The 19,199-nt window shown below is 42.7% G+C and overlaps 1 protein-coding gene across 2 annotated transcripts in view; it reads right to left on the bottom strand.

The window, feature by feature from the left end:
* The window catches only part of SHOC2 (SHOC2 leucine rich repeat scaffold protein), a 70,319-nt gene extending 52,119 nt beyond the window's left edge, over window positions 1-18,200 (bottom strand). The window contains exon 1 of one of the 2 annotated variants that reach the window (XM_065672243.1): window positions 18,068-18,200. The gene's annotated coding sequence lies outside the window, so the exon portion shown is untranslated. The other variant, XM_065672242.1, reaches the window with a different exon arrangement.
* Between the last annotated feature and the right edge of the window lie 999 nt (window positions 18,201-19,199).

Here is a 19,199-nt window from a genome sequence, read left to right as displayed (position 1 = left end):
GATATAAGGCCGAAGTTCTTTACCGTGAGCGTGGTGTGGCACTGGAATGGGTTGCCCAAAGAAGCGGTAAATGCTCCATCCCTGGCAGTGTTCAAGGCCAGGCTGGACGGGGCTTTGAGCAACCTGATCTACTGAAAGGTGTCCCTGCTTGTGGCAGCATGGTTGAAACTTGATAATCTGAAGTCCTTTCCAACCCAAACCATTCTATGATTTTATGATCTTCCCCCATTACTGCTTAACCAATGTTTTTCCAGTGATTTTTGTTTGGTTTTCTAATCTGACCCTTTCAGATAAATGCATTTAACTTGGCTAGACCAAACCGATTCCGGCCAAGTTAGTACATAGATAGAACAAGAGTACAAAAAACTGCTACGTTTCACATAATTAGATGCAAGTTAAAAATACTCCAACAAACACATGCCTAAACACAATGTGATGGACCACTTCCACCCTCCGAGTATTCTTATTCAGACTCAAGAACTACAAACTGCCTAAAAGAATGGTATTTTTCCTGTAGTATGTGCGTCCACTCCAGCTAGATTCTCATTATTAACCTCTATGTTTCTAATTTCAATTGCATTCTGCTTACCCAGATACTCCTACAGTTTCATAGAATCATAGAATAGTTAGGGTTTTGCATTATTCTCCCCCTGTCCTTACCCTCCCTTGCTGCACATGGTGCAACAACTTCCGCGCTCCAATGGGCAGACTACTGCCCTACACCGCTGCTTGAAACAATGCTTAACCACAGCTGGAGAAGCCAAAACAACTTAGAAATACCTTGGGGAGCTCTGTAAACTAATGGCACCATAGAAATGTAGGCTCATTTTACACCCTGATAAGGTGATGAAGAATAAAATTGCTCCCAAGCATTTTCCAGAGTTTTCAGATGTTCTCCCCAGTGAGCAAAACAGAATTAAACACAATGACATAAAGCAGTGAAACATTATTTAAGCAGGGAGATGCATACTATATGTGGGCCAGGTAGCTCTGTATATAACTACACACAGCCAATGCTCTTTTTCAGCCCTCACTCCTCAAAGTTGATGTTTACCAGCAACTGCCTGCCAGCCCTTGGGGTTTTGGGGGATGTTGTAGGTTGGAAAGTGGGGCCTTGAGAGGACATGAGAATGGAGTGAAAGAGTAAGGTGATTTACATGGTTCAGCTGTTCATAAGACTGACAGCTGTAAAAAAGCACATTGCTTTTACCTTCATGTCAAAATTAATCTTAACACTGATTCCATAAGAACCATGGCATTTTTGGTTTACATTAGGGACTTGAAATCTACTAAGACGACATCTGGTGCCACAGTGAATTTCACCACATAGTCACTCCTGGCCACTCCAACCCCTCTCTAATAAGAAAACTGTGAGGAATTCCTCTGGCAACAAAGAGCCGAGTATTTCACCAACCCTGAGCCAGTTTCACCTCCTCGACTCCTACTCGCCAACTTCTTTTGATATAAGGCATTCCCACAGAGCAAGTCAAACTCAGTGGCTGAACAGGCCTTTCCTATTCGGCTGAAACACCCTCCTGCCATCCTCCCCACCTTCCTTGGAGCCACAATGGCCACACAAAGGAAAAAAGCTCCTGCCTGGAATATGGGCAAGTTGAGAAATATGGGCAAGGGAGAAACAGTAGGAGATGGAACACAAGTGGAGATGGGAGGCTGGCAGGTACAAGGCAGCTGGCTTAAAAATCCACATAAGAGATTATAGAGATATAAAAATACTGAAATGGCAATCAGTCAACAAGCACCACTCCTGCTCCTACATACTACATGGAGAAGGGTCTTCAAGAAGGCAAAAGTACGGAGTAATTGGAGAGGTATTAAACACATCCTGACAAGCACAATCATCTAAAGCACTAGAAGCCACCTCATACACACCTGTAATTTTGACAGCTTTAGATTGCAAACTTAATTTCTGTAACTTTTTAGAGCCTTTTTATTTAGTTTTTACATGGTTTCCCCCCAACTCCCATCAACATTCAATGCATTAGCATTACAAAAAAAGAACCAAAACCCAAGAATACCAACATTTACATTTCTTGCAAGTTCACCCACATTCTTACAGATTCCAGAGACAACCGTGGAGATTTCTTTCCCAGGATAAAAGATAAAACTGAAACAAACAGGGAAGAGAACGCAAGCTCTCTTCACCTTCCTATGAAGGACCATGTGAAGGCCAGACCTGCCCATGAATGCTCCTCATGCTCACTCCTACAGCCGAGGAGGGCTTACCCACGCAACAGCTTAAGCCCCAGCCTGACACCCAAAAGCCTCCAAATGGCACTGAACACTGTTCTGCTCATAACTAGGAGCCTGATTAAAAGATCACTTCACATACACTAACAATGCTACAAAATGCATGATAAATCGGGCATCTTCACAGGAACAAGATGTTTTCTTTCAAAAAGGAAAAAAAAAGAAAACCAGTATGATCCCTTCCAAGCAGATTCTTCAAAATCTGTTCAGATGAGGCATCTTTTTCCCCCCTAAAAAACAAAAGGTCTGCAATGACATTTTTACTAGAAATAGTGAAAAACATGATTTCTGTCTGCCAAAAATCAACTGCATGATATACTCTTTAGCACGTCTGAAAGGTTTGTGCATTGTAAAAGTAGAAAATAGCAGCAATGTTAAACTGAAATAAAAGACATAGAAAAAAAAATTAGACACAGAGAGTTAAATGCCACTGTACAAATATGATGTAGTAATAAGCCTTTTACCTCACCCCTTTCTAATCAATTAGATAATGGAAATCTAAAACAAGCTTAGAGCTACATTAAAGTTCATACCACTATACAGCAAAATAAGTACTAAAGACAATGGTGCTGTATGTCTGTTTATAACAAGCAACATTCTTGTGCCTTACTGCCCTTCGTTTCAGACAAAACTAGATTTCATTTTTAAATGTCTAAGTAACTCAACAAAGAATCACCTGATCTGTTTGTGAGTTGTAAGACAAATGACTAAGAAAAATGCAACCTTTACACCAGCTGAGGCACAACACAGAGCCTCACCACACCTGATGGCCTCTAGATACCTGCGCCTTGCAAAATCTGTATGTATTAAACAAATGCACCAGAGGATTGCACTGGATGGTGCAAACTGAGAGCAGATGATTCACCGCTTTTGGATTGCCCACACGTGCTCCTCTCTGAGCTGCACACAGGCAAGGACCGCTCGCAGCCTCCTGCTGCCAAGCGATGGAGCCTCAATGCTTTGACACACAAGGGCAGGAGATTGGTAATTCAACCACCTAAGCAACATTCACACGAGCAGCACAGGTTGAAATAATCCAGATTAAAAGGGAATTAGCCCTTTTCAGAAGAAGTGTAATCCAAAAAGTAATTGACACATGCAGAAAGCACTCAGAAAAGGTATATAGACTCATGAACCAACTACAAGGGCTGAACAACTTTTAGTATGACAACACGCTCCAGAACAATATGTTCAAAATCAGGGTACTATATTTATATACAAACAGTAAGAGGATACAAGGAGAATATCTGAGGAAGTGAGATAAAAAAGCTCCTGAACAGAAGGAAAAAGAAGAAACTGAAACACTGCAGAGGTACCAAAACCTTGAAAAATAAATATATAAAAATTAGTTCAACAACAAAGTTGATTTATTTTAACAAATACTTGCTACCTATTCGTTCCTCCTCTACTCAACTATTCCCAAAATGGTAATGTGAAGAAAAAACACAGAATGACACTTCCAAGGAAATGGAAAGGATCAGAAAGAGAGAACAAGCAGAGGTACAGGTAAAAGAGACATGACAACCACCACCATTTACCTGACGTGAGACAGGAGTACTGGGTACAGACCGCAGGGAACTGTATGTATGACAGTGTACAGGAACAATGAGCGCAGAGAGGCAGCAGACAGGCAGGACAACAGAACTAGAGAAGACTTGTGGAACAGGACCTGAACTAGTGTGTCCCCTGCAACAGGGCACAGACAATGCCACCTGCTCAGCATACAGTGCCTTTGCAGCAAGGTGCAACGTGCCAGTGCTATATTCCTCCACCCTGTCCCAAGCCTTTCTCCATCCCTCCCTTTGCTGCAAGGCAAGAAACAGCCAAATTACATCAAGTCTTTTGTTCCTATGCGGGGTTGACAGATTAGCATGTGTATGATGAAACCTTCTCCTCCCTACCAGCCTTCAGCTCTTGTGATTCTTGGACATAAGGTTGTGCAAAGGAAGGCTGTTTCTCTCCTCCACAATTCCTCCTTCCTCCCCTTCTAACATTCCCTGACAATAATTCTTTAAACAGAAGGTGGAGAAGAAGCTGCAATATGAAGAGCTGAATATCGCTTGCAGGTACCACACAAATTCCTACCTAACCAAAACCTTCCCTAATTCTTACATGGACAATGAGTAACATAACTGGCCTGACAACTGTCAGTACTGGCTTAGTATTCAAGTATAGCTAAAATTTAAAATTAACGTTTATAGCATTAATTTTTGTTAAATTAAGATACACATAAAACCACTTTACATTCAATCAGCAGCCTATGGGGATCAAATTCAGACATGATGCACAGAAGGAAATTTTAGTTTAAAATTATTCTTGCTTGCTAAGCCTAAATTTGATCTGTGTCTGCAAGGACTACCACTTGGAAGCAGGACAAAGAAAGAGGTTTTAATAGTGGCCTCTGCTGCTTGACATACTCTGCACTGCCCTTTACCTCCTAAATTCCTTGCGTCAGATCTGTGCAGATGATACTATTTCACTGCACCTTTCTCTCACAATCAACATCTAGCTTATTTTACAGAGCAAACAACATCAACACTGATGTTACTAAACCCAGGCCACATGATCCCTGCAATAGACAGGCTCTACACTGCAAGCTGCATTAGGCATACTTTATCTTATGCAGTACCATCTCTTTCCTACTTCTAACATTTGTTAATAAACTATCATTTTAATTCAAAAGCTGTTCATCTCTCCCTAGAAAAGAAGTGACATCTTCAAGAAGTGTTTCTGTGTGTGCGCTTCCTCCCTTTTATTGATAATCACACCATAATGCTGTAGGAATCTGCTAGAATATCCCTATCCCCTCCATGCTTTGGGCATGGTACTTATAAGTCTAGATATGGCTACAAAGTGTTTTCGAAGAAAAAGTTCAGTGCTCAAAGTATTTCTTGCCCAAATACCCCTTCTACTCTTCCTTCAGGAAAAGGAAGCACATCATTGCCCTGCAAGTCAGCTCTATGGACGCCTAACCAAGCTATGTTGCCCTGCATGCTACCACGTAATATTCATGCTGACATAAGCAACATATGATGATGTTAATAGAGAAGTCTGAACGTTAAATGGAATCAAAACTCTCCAGAATGCAATAGAACTTGCTAACATTCACCACTTAGAAGATTACATTTTTCCATGAGAATGAGAGCAAGACAAAAAATTGCAAAATATTCCTAAAAACAACTTCAGCAGAAATGAAACCAGAAAACTATCAGTTTTAAAACTAAGCTTAAAAGGTCTGCGGTACTGCTTAAAAACAAGCCTTACAGAGCTCATGTGACCATAAATCAGGCTTCAGATATCTGCAGACTGAAAATACTGCATTTGTGATGCAGTGTCTATGAGAAAAATCAAGAAGGCAATGGCTGTTTCAGCCTCCACATTACATTAAGATGAACACCTAGATGAAAAAATGTTAAGAGTCTGATCTTCCTCTGAATTTGGGATTCAGTTATCGACTTTCAGCAACCAATTTTACTACTACTACAAATCCAGTATAATGTAAAACTGGAACAGCTACAGACCACCCTCCCCCAGCAAAGGAAGATCTCTACAGGCTGCACCTATTTGGGTTTCCCCCTCTGCGATCAGAAGTAATTACAAGTAGTAATTGTATTTGATCGCTATTTCAATGACCTGTATTCATACACCAATAAACAGTTCCAAAACACAGGCACAGAACTAAGGAACAACTCAAGAAAACAAACAAACAAAAAACTCAGCAACTCAGTCAGCAGTGAAATTATATTTCAACTAAATCATTATTTAGTGCAGCGCTGAAGTAAAGCAAAACTGAATTTTACTATTTCAGCTGACACAGTGCTTTTATCTTTTACGAGACTATTCAAAAACTTGCACATCCTTACCCTCAAAAAGCACATATGAAGCCAGAGGACACCTGAATCTCTCCACTAAAGAAACCAGCGTAGGAAGACCTGTTATTCATCATAGGTGTCTCAAGAAAAACACTGAAGTTTGAGACTACTGCAAGAAAATACAATCATGGTTGGTTAAATGAGGGCTTTTGAGCTGTTAAAATCTGTGCTTTCATTGAAATTTAACTATTAGGAACCTAGCAACTAAAATGTCGTCTTAGGAGAACTAACACAAACACTTTAACACAAAGTAAAAGCTACAGCCATACCTCAACATCAACCCAGCACCTCGTGTGTTTTCCTTTCAAATAGGTTTTCAAGCACTGAATCAATAGAATACTGTTTAGATTAAGGGATACATCAAGCCCAAAGAAAACAATTTCCCTAAACACAGGGGAAAAAAACCCTGGTATATCTAGAGAGCAAGACTGTTACAGTGAGCATGCTTATATCCTCAAGTCTTATTTAAAACACACCAAAAACATAGAGATAAAACAGCAAATCTAAATTGAGCTGGGGAAAAATAAAATCACCAGTTCCAGTCAAAATTTTCTCCTCAGCTATATTATTATCAGGAGCTCTCAATTTGCTATTATTTCTAGATGCTGTTTCAAATACTAGCAAATTTGCATAAAAGCCACACCAGTACTTTAAGAATGATGACATGTCATCAGAAATACCAAAATAAAGCTGGGAGTGATCCACAAGTGAATTTGGTGAACTTCACAAACAGTGCAAAGTAATTCCCTCCCCTTTTATTTTTTAGAGATATATATATCTGTAACTTATAATGGTACTATTACAATGGTGTCAGCATATCAGAACACCTCACACTGAAAAGTGAACCTTACAGGCAAAAGAAAAGCTTGACTTAGAAGAACCAAACACCCTGCACTGGCTCATTAGTCTGCTCGGTGACCACATGTTTAAGCTTCCATTCGTCACCGCTTTTCAAGCTGGGATACTTTATTTACATTAGGATGCAAGTGCTAGGCAGTGCTCAAAGCTGCATATTAATAATAATCAAAACCAAACAGAGAGATGTAAAGTGCCCATGGGTCACATTAGAGGAAGAAAAAGGACCACACAACCTCTCTCCCTGATCCGACTGATAACAGACCTTCGACCACTTGCTAGCTAGTAATAAAGAGTTTTGGCAGCAAGGAAAATCAACATCCAAATTAATCCTAAGCATCTGGGTTCTGGAATTATCATTGCTATTACAAAGGGTCAACGTAAACCTCATATTAGAGCAGCCACCTGAAAAGTGGTCCAAAACTGGGCAAAAAGTAACGTTTCCAGAATTAATTAATTAATCAAGTTCTGCCCACTTACTTTTGGTAATTGAAAAGCAGTACGTGTTTGTACTAATGAATATATATACACACACCTGCAGTACATACGGAATGGCCATCAAAGGACAACCCCACAAATGACAACTTGTTAACTAGATCCTTGGTTTCTCATTTAGTTCATGAACCAGGTTATACAACACTTACATAAAAATCATAATTAAAATAAATATCTAAGACTGTTGCCCACCTTGCCCTCCACTGCTTGAGAAACTTGCTTAGGCAGGAGAGAAAACTTACTCTTGATAGGGAGAAAAGGGTCTGAGCAGTCATTACAGCCATACACAGCCCATTCAGAGCCCTCTCTGTAGCTCATCATCCTTTGCTTATCATCTTCAGACATGAAAAACAAGTCACTTCTTTATCACTGGAAAAGTTCAAATCACTATAAGATTTCCATTTAGAAAAAGCATTCCATGATTCTATGATTAGACAACAATCAGCATTTTAAAAGTAGCACTCACATACAAAACTTTTGCGCTCTTTACCCCTATTTTCATTTGAACTTTTTACTTCTAGATAGAATTACAAACAGAATAACTCAATGGTCAGAGCCATTACTTGCAGAAATCTCCGACATACTCTTGGTTACGACAACTGGAGGCAGCATACTGTACGTTATCCCAGGATAAGGGAACAGAGACAAGCAGTAGCAATGAGTAGTTTTCATGCTCTGTACAGCCTTGTGCCTTGAATGAACTTGTTTCTGTGCCACAAAGTAAGAATTTTATACAGCAAAGATCACCAAAGCTTATTCTGGAGCACTTCCTTTTGTGGGAACAGTGTGTAATGTATCTTCACTGTTAACTGGTTTCAAAGATAAAGAGGGACCAAAAATGACACTGTAAAAGTACAGAACAATGAGAAAAATCAGCAGAAGCAGCTCTAAAGCTTACTTTCAGATTACCATGGTATACAACTTATCAGTTTATATTAATTATTACTGAAAGACAGCCAACAAGCTGGCCTGAAGAAACAACGGTGTGCAAACTGTGAAAGTCTCCCTCCTAACATGAAGCAGGTTTAAGCAGGGGGAAAAAAAACCAACAGTTTCAGTAGACACTGGAAGTCACAGGAGTGAAAGCTGTGACAAACACAGATTTCTTGTTCCAAGACTTTACATGTTGAGAATAACACATAAACATTTGCCTAAAGAGACTGAAGGAGTATATCCATAGTTTATATACACCGTTAGCTCTGAAACTAAGATGACAGCAGCTTTCTGTCATATACTAAATATGTCTTATTAATACAGAGGATCATTAAAAAAACAAGAGGTCACATACTGACTACTACAGCACCTTCAGGATCCTTCTGGGCAACATGACCTCTTGTTGTCACACCTCATGTTCAAAGCTCGAACACACTGCTCTCCATGGCTTTCATGACTGACAATTTCATGGCAATAAAGGCTTCACACCCATTTGTCTTGCTCCACCTTCCACTTGTCTGGAAGGAGCGAGGAGTTTGGGGTTAGATCAACCTCTGCTGCTTACTCATGGTGAGCTTGGCATGGGTCACCCCGCTGGGCGGGCTCTTCAAGGCACTGCTGGAACCAGGTTTCAGCTCCCACCAAGTCACTGCAGGAAAGGTAGAGCAACCCCATTGTGGCTGCTAATCTAGCCTGGAATTTCAGTGCCTTAGTTTCTCTATTCTAATGCAAAAGGGATAGCACGTATCATGCAAAAAGGCCAGAAGTTTAATTCAAAGCCATGAAAAGCTACACAGTGTTTTTGATACTGTAACAGCATGTTTAGACATGACTATGATTTTGTCAGGGCTTTTGAAGCAGAACACTTCATGAAAAGCAAACATACATCTTGAGAGTTGCACGCAGCCACTCCAGAAGAGAAAAACTGGTTCCTTATTCTCCTCTCTTTCTCTTTTATTTTTACACAACCTGATTTTGAGAAAAACATTTAGGGTTTTGTTACCACAGGAGGGCAGGAGCATGTAATGTTAGTGCCGATTTCTTCTTGGAGACAGCAGAACAAACAGTGGGAGCTGGAACGCAGAAAGAGCCAAGTCAGAGACCCGGAGCGTGATGAAAATTCAGTCATACCAGCAGAGTTAACTGCCTGTTAATGAAGGCGTATGCATCCCATCTGCTGACTACAGAGAAGCTGGAATGGTTTCAGAAACATTCCAAGACAGACATACCATCAAATCTATGATGTGAACGTGTGATCCATACTCTGAAGTTTACCCCACTGATTTCGACAGGACTGAGTATAGGCACAGACACAGGCATGCACCGAGGTTGCAGGATACAAACCACGTCCTTGTCACACATAACTGTCACTGCCCGTTAGGAACAGAAACCCTCACAGTGTCATTACTTCTGATTTCAGGAGAAAGTTCTGGCTTGTACCCAGCAACTAATTGGTTCAATAAACAGCATCTCAGAAGCAGAAAACATGATACTACAATGAGAGCATGTAACTGAAACCCCGATAGCTGCCTGGGTATGACTTAAGGTTTCTCAAAAGAGCTGGACTGTAAAAAAGCAGTTTTAAAAGACAAGGCAGTGTACAGTTTAAATGCAAGAAGTAACTAGCAACATTTATCTGAAGACTTCTTATGGGGAAAGAGAGAAATAGCTACTGTAAAAATATGCCTAATGATGATCTAAAACACAGAAAATAAATTCATGGATGAAGTCATGGAAAAAAAATAATCCCAGTTGTTGTATTTATTGTATGAATTACAACTCATGGCTATAATATTTAAACTTCTGTTTCCTTCCTAACTAGGCCTACCACACACAATATGCTATCAAGAAAGCTGCCAAACAATTGTTTGAGTATTCCCAAAAAGCAAATGTATAGCCCCCTGTGAAAAACAAATACGATCACCTGAAATCTGCCATCAGCTGCACACTGTCCAGGACCTCAAAAGAGTTAAGAGGGACTTACAAGAGCAGAACCTGCTGCACAAAGACAAGTTCCCAGGTTTCTTAATTCATGTTACTTACCAACATAAATTTCCCTTTCCGTGAAATCATCCAGAATCTTAAATTCAATATAGCTCATGTAACTGCAGGTATTACCAAATTCTCTTTAATAAGAACTAGTTTAGGTTTTTCAAGTACTGTACAATAGCCATCGGATTTTAAAACCTATTAGAAAAGTAATTGCCACAGAGTTAGTATGTTAACAAGAACATTTAAACTGAGGCTTCATTTAACCTATCCATCCCTTCAATAAGAAAATGGTGCAAATCACCAAATTATGCATATTTTACAGGATTTTCTTGGCTTTAAGCCCTTTGATCATACAAGCAGTCCTCTACAAGAACCATTTTAAAAAACCATGTACTCTAAATGCTATGTCAGAAGCAACAGCAAAATGGGTTTTCATAAGCCCTCTATATTCTGCTATAATCATCATTTTGCAGGACTCCACAGATAGATTCCCTGGTAGCCCTTCACTTCCTTGTTTAGGAGGTCACTTTTCTGCACTATTTCTTTTTATAAAGCTCTATTTTTGACTGCTCTGGACTTTTGTTTACATATTGAGCCACCTGATGCCTCCAGGAGCCATATAGTTTGCTAATGAAGTCATTTTCTCTCTGCAACACATAGTGACTCCATGTAACTAAATGCTTCTAAACAGGACTTAGTATCTAAGGCAATCTGAAGACCACTCCTCTCTGCGTAGTTATCCCTTAGAATTGAAAGAAACACAGTTCTGCTTTTCTGCAGTGGCTAACTCAAAGAGGAGGGGGAAGGGGAATATAAAAGAGCATGAAACTCTGAACATCACAATTTCAGAAATACAAGAGTTCACCTAACAGAGACAATAAGGATTACTTGATTATTTCCTTGTCTTGGACAGCTGGGGGTTGATTTGGGGCGGGGGGGGGAGTTGGAAGGGAGACACTGAAAGTGATTATAGGATTTAGTTCACCTTTTTTTAAATGCTGATGGAACAAACTCCAGCATTTTGCTGGATCAGGTACAACATGAAGGAAAAAAACCCTGAAGCTAAAAACCCGAATTCTTGCACGGCACAAAGTACTTTACTCAGCAGCACCGGCAGCTGCACTGTATGTATAGCTTTAGCCAATTACCTATAAATTTACTAGGACCTTCACTTCTGTGCTACACAAGCTTAAAGTTACAGTGACACTAAATTGCTTTCTTTTGGTTAAAGAAAAAACAAAATTATGCAAGATTTAAAACAGTAAGAAAAGAGTATTTTCACTTTAAAGCATTTTGACCCAAAGTGAGTGCTTCCTCTCAGGACAATTATCAATAAACATGACTAAGGCTGTGTTACAAAACAGATTCTATCCTAACTTTCGCCATCAAAACAATCCCACAACTGTTGAGAAATCTGATTATACAGAAGATTGGACATTTTACACGCTACAAAACACAGATTACCACTACTCCCAGTCAAGGAGAGAAGCCTCATAATGAAGAGAAAGCAAAATCCCCTATTTGCCAAGATCCAGATGACTGGGATACAGGCAAAAGAAAAAGGAGAAGCCCAACTCCCTGTGATCATTACTGCATCTGGTTACACATAAATGTCAGGCCCTGGTCAGTCAGGTATTTCTACATAAAAGTGTACCTATTTTCACTCCCAATCAACACAAACTGCTAGACCAATGGATCGTTCTGAACATTCAAACTGTTATTGAAACCCATCTTCAATTTCAGTTTAATACTATCCCCTCATCAGGATGGAAACACTGAAAACACAGATCTAAACACAACAGCAAACCCTAAAATAGTTTTGTCGTATTTTTTTAGGTACTAACCTAACATTATCTGTAATAGCTACTGGGTAATTACTGAGTATACATATACTACAGCTTAAGGTTCTCAGGTGTCAGGGTTTCAAGATTATTTTTATGCTTCCATTTAACATTGTTTAACCTTGCATTTTCATGCCCATCTCTAGAAATATTCTAAACTTCTAGCAGACAAAGCACAAGGTTTTGACAGGGTAAATGTTAAAAATACTGTATTATATTCATTTGTATGTTGTTTGCAGCACAATGCAGAATACTTCATGTATAAGTGAATCATCAGTCATCATAGAGAAGTTCTCAGGAAATTTATGGTTTCCTGCAATACTATCATGTACTGTTTCAGAAAACTGTTTTCTTAATTTTAGTTCCAAGAGCAGGGTCATTCATCATATCCTTAACCCTAACAACTACCACTGCTTTGAAGCGTGCAAACAAGTGAAAGAGTGACAGGCTACTAACATCAGATAATAGTTTTAAAAACATGAACACCTGATTTAAATATACCTTTCTCGCTGTATGTTTCACAGACTAAACCATTAAAACAGAGTGAACTCTGGATTACAACTGATCAGCCAAAAAACATAAATAGTTTAATATATTACCCTTTCCAAAATGTGTCACAATACATTAATAAGGCTGTAGCTACAAGACATTAATCCAAACCTTTAACATATGGCATTCTATGATTGAAAAATCTCTATGCATCTACTAATCACTACGAGTCAAGCAAGTGATACCAATCGCTGTTCTATTTAACAACTTCGTAAAGCAAACTTTTGACAGATAGGGGATGGCAACCTGCCACCAGTTCCCAAAAAGTGTCTCCTTTCAGTCACATCACTGCATCAACACTTTCAAAGGAAAATTGGGGTGCTTCTGGGTAAAGATAGTCATAAGTCACTGAATGTTTCAGCAGTGAAACAATGATGGCACAACATTGCACATTCCTTATGCGCAAAATATTCCCACAGACATCTATAGGATTTCTGGAAATGAATGCAAAACCAAGTCTCGAGCAAACATGTTTTGCAACCCCAAATATAGTGACTTTAGAAATAGTTGGTGAAAAACTGCTTAAGCTTTTTTTTTTTAACTCCAAGCGCCTGTATGAACCTGTGGGCTGCAAGGAGTGGGAGACTGCAACACGGGTGAGTTAAAATTACACCGCATCGCAAACAGGCTTCACTATTTAATAAAGATGCGCTTCAGAACCCCTCTGCGAAGCAATCCCAACCATAAACAAGATCTGTGCTACAGAAAGAACCTATTTTAAAGCCGAGCAGTCAAAGCATTAAGAGAGTGAACTGAGATGTGCTGCAATATTTATGCAGCCATTATAATGCAAATGGATAAGGTATTAGAAAGGGTATTTGCATTGGTGCACAGCCCCTTCAGCCTGCTACAATGCCAACAGAAGAACAATTAGGATACATGCATAACAAAAAGCCTCCGACCACAGGGTAGGCAGGTTTGCTGAACCAGATACAATATCCATGGGATCAGCAGGGCTCGGCAGAAATACTGTCTGCTGGATCACTTCAGAATATGAAGCATTTTAAGACACAAAAGCAAGCAGAGGATTAGCGTGGCAAAGGTAAGAGCAAGCTACAATCAACTTACTATGAGCACCAGTCGCATGTTTCTCAAGATGAACTGGGCTGGGGCAGAGCTCACCCTCGCCAGCGCTGCTCCTCTCTCAACACCCCAACACCACTAACGAAGAGCAAACTTTATTCTAAAAAATACTAAAACAAACCAGCTGCATGCTTTCCTGTGGCAAAAAATACTCTCCAGCACATTCTGTAACATAAAGGGAAGCAGGTGTGCAAATCAGGATCTAATGTACATCCACTCTGAAAAGAGAGGATGCTTTTGTAGAGAACCCAGAAGCAAAGAAATACTTCAAGTCTTTCCTATTTTTTTCATGTACACCTTTAACAGTAAAACAGGACTAAAAGAACCAAGTATACAGCTTGTTTGAAGAAGTCTGACCATGCATCCCAGTATTTATCTACACCAGTTCACAGCCTCTTAACATATTCTCACGCTAGTCAGCATGTCCACAACTATGATAGGTTCTGTTCTCTCATGCATTTCTCTTTGAGAGCAACACAAATAAAGTACTTCTTAAACTGCAACAATCTTCAAACAGACTAAACAATGCAGTTTGAAGTTACCTTTTTGAAAGAAAATATCAACACTGAATAATTCCTTTACAAAATATATCCATTACCCGTAGGTTAATGATGGGAAAATTCTTAGTAATTAAAATTCCCCTTTTACCTGGAGACCATTGTTTTGCTGTACTGAAAATGCCTTTACTGAACCAAATCTGGTGTCGGAGAATGCCCAGATTTAATAGTACGTTAGATCTATTTCACAACACCATCAAGCCCAAGCAATGAAGTAAAAAACAAGCAAATTAAGGTCACTGGCTAATACTGCAAACATTACCTGCTCATTATACAACCTGTCACATTTTATCCCGGTACATTTTGTAACACACAAGACTACTGTAACAAACAGACTAGAATATGTCAGCCGGTACAATTATAATGTAAACAAGGGCTCTTTTTGTCTCTGCAATCTAGTTACAACTGGCTGTGTAATCTTCACTACGGTGTCCTTCCCAGCCCTCCCTCACACACACAAAATCCATCAGAAAGAGAAAGAACAGAAATACCTCCTCTGAGATGCAGTTGCATGCAGTAAGAATAAATACAAGGTATTACAATGACAGGCAGGAAAGCAAGCATCACTTCAATTATGGGAGGATAATAAGAAAATCAAATAAAAAACAAACAGCCTCGAAGCATTTTGGGTGGGAAATGCCAATGGCCAAGCTGAGCAAGAGGGTACAGAGCACTGGACGCGGGTACATGCTATGGGCCACAAGCTGCCCCGCACCTAGGAAAAGCAGAGCCACCCAAAGGGCAGGGACAAGGTGGGCATCAAGGGTGAGCCATCCTGGGGCCGAGGCATGCAGGAAGGGGCAAACACTGTCTTCCCCTTCATCCATGCATGCAAACTTTCATCTTCCTTCAGACACGAAGAAGAACCTGCTGCTAGAGAGACCCATCATCTTCTTAGAACCCACCCAAATTCTCCACAATAGTATTCTGGAATATCTGGTATCTCTTAATGCAGTTTTATTTCCTTATCAACATTTTAAACCTTCCCAAAAGTCAGCCCGGTTATTTGCAGGGCTTCCTCAAGCTTTGTCAAGACAGGATCACAGAATGTGATCGTCACATTCATAACAACCAGAAGACACTTTTACAGCCTCGATTCAATTAACATGCAGGAGCACCATGCACACACGTAAGCAGCGCATGCATCCAGCTATTGCAGGGGTGCTGTATAGAGGTCAGCTCACGCAGTGACAAGCTGGGACTGCCACACACACACCCCGCTTCAGCAGAAACATTCTTTTCTAGAAAGCCACAGCCAAGTCACAATGAATCCCTGGGTTTCCTAAAAGGCACACGCACAGCGATCCTCCGAGCAATTCATTTCTGTGCACAGGCTAAGGGTGCAGCTGGAGAAAATATTCCTCGTCTGAAGGAATCCCTTCAAATCACACAAAATTCCTGGAGGAGAATACACCCGTCAGTGCGATTTAAGTGTCAACATAACAAAGGAACGCCCCTCCCAGCACCTCCTGCCTTACAGATATGTCACGCTGGAAAGGAAAAACTAGACTGGGAAGAGCAGCTATTGGCAATCAGCACTGTTTATCAACCCTACCCTTGCCATCACCCCTAAGAGAAAACGTTGCGGATTGTTTCACATTTCTAGAAAGAGCAGAATAGAGGGATGTGGCAAAAGACAGCATCATCTTTGAGGAGTCCTCGGCATTCCTCAAAGGAATGCTGTGGACACAAGGAGTGCTTTGTCTGGAATCATCCTTCTGTATTACAAGATTACATATAAAATTGGTTTTGCCTGATGTACATGTTTTGCCTTGCCACACGTACAGAAACCCTGATGGCTGACAAACACCAGCCGAAAACAAAAGAAGTCCAGGTTCAAATTAGTAATCTCCCATTTTACTCATCCAGAGCAAAGAATAATTACATGCAAAGCCAGAATAGTCAAACTCCAATCATTCAGCAGGAATTAAGAGGATAAGAGTGTTATTAAAATTAAAATGTACTCACAACAGTGTAATAACAAATTCATAGGATACAGTAAATCCTCCCCAAAACCACACTAGGATTATATCAAGATCACTATACAACATATGCCTGAAATATGGCTGTAAATAAGTGTAACTTAATTTGACCACCACCTACTTTAAGCCTTTGATTTTATAAATAGAAGCATCCCATAATGACTAGTGATTATAAAAAGGCAGTTTACAAGGTAAAAACAACAATAAGCAGAAAGTCAAATGTGTAAACAAGAAACAGTAGAAAATCATGAAGGTAATGACTAAACCCACCTTAATTTCTGCTCTGATAGACAAAAAAAAAAAAACCCAGCCAAGTACTGCAGCAATGACAACACGCACAATTACAACTCCTTGATCATGAATATTCTGCCTCAAAAGTGTCTGCACATGTGCAGAGCTAAGTTGAACGCATGCTTCCACAGTCAACCACATCAGTTAAAAAAACACCAGCACTACTTCAGCACTTCATAGCTCCCCCCTCACACACTGTGACTTTCTACTCCGTGTCCGTACCTGCGGGTAAAGCGGCGACAGTTCCACCAAACTTCAGCTCTGATGAGTTTCTGCACAGCCCACACCCAGTTGCAATTTTAGTCAACAGCCGTTCACCCCACCTAAGATTACTACAGCTTTTTAACCGTTTCCTAGAGAAAGATACACACAACTCAGTGAAAACACCTTCTACACATAGCTGTCACACGGCTTTCTCTGCAACACCTCTCCGGTTTCAACACTGGCAAAAACCACCCGGCTAGGCAGGAAGGCGATGACTTTTGACAGGAGGTTCTGCCTGTCCGTCTCCATCAGAACTGCCACAATAAACATATCGGGTGAAACAGGAAAAGAACCTCACGCCTATACGAGAGGGTGGGGGACAGCACTCTCACACACACAGGCAGATGTAATCATTACCCTGAGCGCCGGTAATCATTACCCTGAGCACCAGTGCCACTACACACACGCGAAGTCCCTCAGATTTCTCTTAGCCAGCTCTCGGCGCCGGTTGCGGGAGGGGAGGAGGAGAGGTGCAGCTGTAAAGCGGAGCTTCCTCCTTTCTTTCTGTTGTTGTTGTGGCCGTGGCTGGTCGCTGCCATCGCCCGGCACCGCGGCGGAGCGGGGCAGCCCTGCCGCTAAGCCCTGCGGGTCGACCGCCCGCCCCGGCCCTGCCGCTCGCAGCGGGCGGCCCCCAGCCCAGCCCGGCCCGGCCCGGCCCGGCCCGCCCCACCTGCCCCGGGCCCGGCGGTGCCGGGCGGGGCTGCCCCGGCGGGGCACGGGAGCGCGCACACGCACACGCAGGATCACACTCGCTGGGTGCCGGTGCCGGGAGCCCCGAGGGCTGCCCCGCTGCCTCTCGCCACCACCCCCGGCTCGGAGGCGGCCCGGGGCTCGCTCCCCGCGCGGTTACCGGCTACCCGGGCCCTCCCCGCCTTTGTGCCCGCGGCCTCCCGCCTCCCCCGCCGCCGCCGTTCCCGGCCGCCGCCAGGCCCACCCCGCCCGCTGTCAGCCACCGCCTCAGCCCTGCCCCAACCCGCCGCGGCCCCGAGCCCGGCCGCCCCGTACCGTGCGGCTCCGCCATCCTCCCGAGGCGAGCTCGGACCCCCCCTCCCCACCCGCCCCTGCCGGCCACCGTCTGTGCGCACCGAGCCGTCACGGGACTGCCCGCCCACCGCCCTCCCGCCGCACACCGGGGGCGGGCCCGCCGCGGCGCCGAGCGACCGACCGCTTCCAGGTTACGGCGCCGCCGCCATCTTGGCGGCGGGCGGAAGTGGCCCGGTTGCCCCTGGCGACGGTGAGGCGGCGGGGCGGGGCCTGGGCCGGCCTGCCGGGGCCGGGCGCGCCGGGGCCGGGCTCCTCGCTGTCTGGGCCGCTTGTCGGGGTCCCGTAAGCCCCGAGGGGCCGGGCCGGGCCGCCGCCGCCCCTCAGAGCCCGACGGTGCAGCTGCAGGGCAGCCTGAGCAGGTAACCGGCCCTGCGCGGAGTCTCCCTGGCCGTCGGGTCACCGCCGAAACTAGTGCGGCGATTGCCCTGAGTGAGAAGGGCGGCCCATAGCTCTGCCGGTGACTGACTACCCCGCACTGAAGTGTTAGTAGGAACAGGAACTGTTCTTCCGCCAGCCCAACCGTTTAACGGGGGAGTTTGCCCCAGGACAGAGGATCAGACGTTCTAACGTGAGGAGCGGGTACAAAGCAGGTCTCAGTGCTCTGCGTGTGTCCCACAGGTACCCCGCACTCGCTGCTGGTCACCTTTACCTACTGAGACATCACCAAAGAGGTGGAGCTGGGCACTGCAGCATTCCCGTGTTTCCTTCCTCTACAAAGTGAGGACCGTCCCCATTTGACACCTTTGATAACCCTGCACCAGTGTGCTGACTACTTTTTCCACAGGAGATGCCTTAGGCTAAGCGCGACCAAGCTCCCTTGCAAGGAGGATGCTGGGGCCTTAAGAAATGGCAGTAGCCATTCAGAAGGTGGCAACCACACCTCCGTGTTGACAAATACACTCCAGTGTGCAGAGCATCTGCGATCAGTCATCATTTGAGTTCAGATGGGATTTAAAAGCAAGTTCTTTGAAGACTTGTTATAACAGATCTTTTGGTATTTTGCTGAGAAAGGTTTAGCTTTTTAATGCTAAGTTCTCAGGTGGCTGCAATCAGTTCCCCTTTCAGGCTTAGATGGATTCTGCACTGCAGTAGTAGCTCAACATTCTAATTTCTAAAACACATTAGAGCCAGTGGGAGTCTACTAATTGATCTCAGCACTTGCTGGTCTGGACT

Source organism: Lathamus discolor, chromosome 3, assembly GCF_037157495.1.
Source record: "Lathamus discolor isolate bLatDis1 chromosome 3, bLatDis1.hap1, whole genome shotgun sequence".
Classification (NCBI taxonomy): domain Eukaryota; kingdom Metazoa; phylum Chordata; class Aves; order Psittaciformes; family Psittacidae; genus Lathamus; species Lathamus discolor.
This window is presented reverse-complemented; position numbering and strand designations above follow the sequence as displayed.